This window comes from Pseudophryne corroboree, chromosome 4, assembly GCF_028390025.1.
Source record: "Pseudophryne corroboree isolate aPseCor3 chromosome 4, aPseCor3.hap2, whole genome shotgun sequence".
Classification (NCBI taxonomy): Eukaryota; Metazoa; Chordata; class Amphibia; order Anura; family Myobatrachidae; genus Pseudophryne; species Pseudophryne corroboree.
The window spans coordinates 216,664,616-216,668,774 of record NC_086447.1 but is presented as its reverse complement, the minus strand read 5'-3'; the positions used below and the strand labels follow the sequence as shown (position 1 = coordinate 216,668,774).

General features: G+C 39.8%; 1 pseudogene; it reads right to left on the bottom strand.

Moving 5' to 3' along the window:
* Positions 1-3,120: 3,120 nt before the first annotated feature.
* On the bottom strand, positions 3,121-3,239 carry LOC134912545 (5S ribosomal RNA; annotated as a pseudogene).
* Positions 3,240-4,159: the final 920 nt, after the last annotated feature.

Here is a 4,159-nt window from a genome sequence, read left to right as displayed (position 1 = left end):
ATTGCAACTGAAATGCAAGCAAAATGAATCCCATTAAATGAGACCACATCTATTAGCTCATATCTTGTGCAAAACTATGCACACACACCAGTATGCTTACTCTCACACCATCCAATTTCTCTATAAGCCCCACAACCGCTGTCATCCTGCTTTGTAATTTGTGGAAATCTAGGCACACCTGTGAAACAGAGCTGCACACTGTTAGTAACGATGAAGTTTATACTGCACCTCAGCCATCTTGCTCTTCATGAATGAGACTTCCTGTGTAACTTGCACTGGACAATAGACAAAAGTTACTGCCTTGGTTTCAGCGCAGTTTTGCACCTTTAACCTCTGACCAATATTAGTAAATAATGTACGTTCCAAGTCCTTTTTCAATTTCCATTTGGAAAACTGTTGTAGGCACATTCTGCATACGCTACAACTCCCAGACATCTATTTTCCCCTTTCAATGCAATTTGTACAAGGCATTCAGCCAAGTAACTGTGTCTAGATTTGTTGAAACTGTTATTTATAGGTCGTTCTCATACCCTGTTCACTAGCAAAAAGGTGTGAATGCAACAGACAGGAATTCACTGCTTTGGGTATTTTGCACTGCTTTGTACTTGTTTGGCACTGGGCTGGCATCTGACTTTAGAACGTAATTAGAATAATTAAAAACATCAGTGCCTGGACCTCAGAGCATGTTCCAGAGGCGGTCATAACTCTGCGCTCACTGAAAGAGGAAATGCTTTCTAATCCTACTATTCCTGTTGATCTGGTACAAAGACAGATAGATCAAGAAAAACTTTCACGGAGATTGTGTGAAAAGCGATATAACACTGTGGCTTCATCTACTCTCTGGCATTGCATGAGAATTGTGACAGGCTCACCACAGTCAGATAGGGCGTTCCTATCTGCTCTAGAGAGGGACTGCTTGCTGAAAAGGTCCCAGTACGAGTTGCCCATATCTTACCACTGTTGCTGAAAGCAGTCAGAGAGTTTGAATAGACTTTATGACCTGTGAGGCCTACTGGTTCATTTGTTCCTCTGTCACTTGCAGACTACATCTCCCTGGGTGTCCCATTTAGCCATTTCCTACTGTTCTCATTTTGCCTTTGTTCTGCTAATTAGCTTTTGCCCTCATCTATTTAAGGGATTGCCGCCTTTTTAGCAAAAATACAAATTAACTATTTTATTGCTGGATGTGTTAAGCAAGTCATTGTGTTTTCATTCAACACATTACATAGAATAATGTATCATTTTGTTTCAATGATGTTGGGCTGGACCCATCAAATTAACATATTTTCATTCTTAGCTTTTATGCTTAATGCAAAAACATTATAAACATAACATTAATGCGTAGGACTGGGGCAAAATGGAGTGTACTCCTACATGCTTAATAGCATTGCTGTTTTATTTAGTGTGTATTTATGAGCATATAGGTCTATCTATCTATCTATCTATCTATCTATCTATCTATCTATCTATCTATCTATCTATCTATCTATCTATCTATCTATCTATCTATCTATGTCTGTCTTTACTTACAGTGCATCCAGAAAGTATTCACAGCACTTCACTTTTTCCACATTTTGTTATGTTACAGCCTTATTCCAAACTGGAATAAATTCATTTTCCCCTCAAAATTCTACACACAATACTGTACCCCATAATGACAACATGAAAAAAGTTTTTGAGATTTTTGCTAATTTATTAAAAATAAAAAACTAAGAAATTACATGTACATAAGTATTCACAGCCTTTGCTCAATACTTTGTTGATGCACCTTTGGCAGCAATTACAGCCTCAAGTCTTTTTGAATATGATGCCACAAGCTTGGCACACCTATCTTTGGGCAGTTTCACCCATTCCTCTTTGCAGCACCTTTCATGCTCCATCAGGTTGGATGGGAAGCGTCAGTGCACAGCCATTTTCAGATCTCTCCAGAGATGTTCAATTGGATTTAATTCTGGGCTCTGGCTGCGGCACTCTAGGACATTCACAGAGTTGTCCTGAAGCCACTCCTTTTATATCTTGGCTGTGTGCTTAGGGTTGTTATCTTGCTGAAAGATGAACCATCGCCCCAGTCTGAGGTCAAGAGTGGCCTGGAGCAGGTTTTCATCCAGGATGTCTCTGTACATTGCTGCATTCATATTTCCCTCTATCCTGACTACTCTCCCAGTTCCTGCCACTGAAAAACATCCCCACAGCATGATGCTGCCACCACCATGCTTCACTGTAGGGATGGTATTGGCCTGGTGATGAGCAGTGCCTGGTTTCCTCCAAACATGACGCCTGGCATTCACTCCTCATCAGACAAGAGAATTTTGTTTCTCATGGTTTGAGAGTCCTTCAGGTGCATTTTGGCAAACTCCAGGTGGGCTACCATGTGCTTTTTACTAAGGAGTGGCTTCCGTCTGGCCACTCTACCATACAGAAGAAAAAAGGGCGACCCGGAACCGGTCATAAAAGAATCAGAATCTGATTATGGTGGAACCAAAATTTGGACAATTTTGCATTAAATCATCAAATCTACGTCCAGTTTGGTGGTGCGCCCAGAGCCAGGAAAAACATATGTCAAGGAAGAGAGAAAAAGAAGGCTCTTGTGTGAGCGCACTCTTGATTAATTGAAATAAATGTCAATAATATTTAATTGATCATAAACAATACTGATAAAACATAACTTTATTTAGATGTTAATTCAAATCAATATGATTGCCCATTAAAGAACATATGATCCAAAATAAACATGTTAAGGATAAGATATGAATTAGAGAAATATGTAAAAATGTTCTGGTCCTGTCTGACGGAATGTGATAAGAAAGGTTGTAGACACTTCAAAGTCTTACACCCATTTCAGCCCGACCAGTACAGACAATCTGTATTAATGAGACCACCGTATGGTCAATTAGATATTAAGTCTGTATTAAGAAGGTCAGAGTAATTGATGAGACAGTACAAAGTTCATACCGGTTACCAGGAAATGCACAAGTGTGTTATAAATATGAGAGACTAATACTAGTCTTAAGGATAGATTAATGGTTATATGCAGTAACAGGAAAAAGTTATTGAAAAATGGAGACAAGTGGTGATACTGCTGTTGGTGTCATATAACACACATCATATAAAATGATTCGTACTCTACACCACTGGGTATTCCCTGTGAGTCTCCTCCTCAGGTACTGACCCAGCCCAACACTGTTTAGCTTCCAAGATCGGATGAGATCGGGCACTGGCAGTGTAGTTTGATAGTAGAGAAGGTGGTGGGTCAGACACCAATGAGAGTGCACCTAAAATAGGAGAGTGTGACAATTTGGTCACAAAGGTAAAGATGTGGATCTGATTTCTACGTTAGGCTGGATGGATCAAATCCCACATCTGTGGTATTGTGCACCCTGGATCGTAGATGAGAGTCCAGAGAAATAAAGAAGTGAAAGCAGAAATCACACAAATTATATACGATACATATTGGAATAATCCTAAAGGAAAAAGTAACTGCAATAAAGAATAAAGATTTATGCAAATCATGTTAGTTATACACACTTGTAGTACATAAATAATTGTCACACAAACAGGAAACAAACTGTGCACTGATATGGAGTCCTTATGTCGTTTAACTGAAGTATCTCAGAATAACCCAATATTGGGAGTTCCTATTATTTGTGCAATGTGCCTGTGTATACAGGAGAGGCTGGTGTTAGCCTAAAAGATCTGCTGAAATGACAGCCTAAGTAGTGTATTCATATAAACAGTATGGATGACCAAGAAACAAAGGGGACACAAATGTATTGGCTTTGAATAAGCCTGTCAAAGTCCAATGTGATTAAACACTATTGTCAATAAACCAGAGAGTAAGTTTAATAAATATAGGTCACCCTTAAAATAGCACTGAATAAAGAATGCCAAGGTATTATTACAGGCACAGTTAATGTGCATAACCTGCATGTGTCCAGCAATGAGGGTGTAATTCCATGTGCTGGAGCTGGTACCGGTAGACCCGCTGTGTCAGGAAAACGCGTTTCACCCCGCAGGGCTTGTTCACTTCCTGGGTATGGAAGCAGGTAAGCAAGGAGTATAAAAGTGCCTCACATTAGAAGCATAAGCCAATCATTGCCGGCGCATCCTTCGTACGGGAGGAGCAACATAAATGGTGTTAGTTTCCCATTGGCACTGGCGT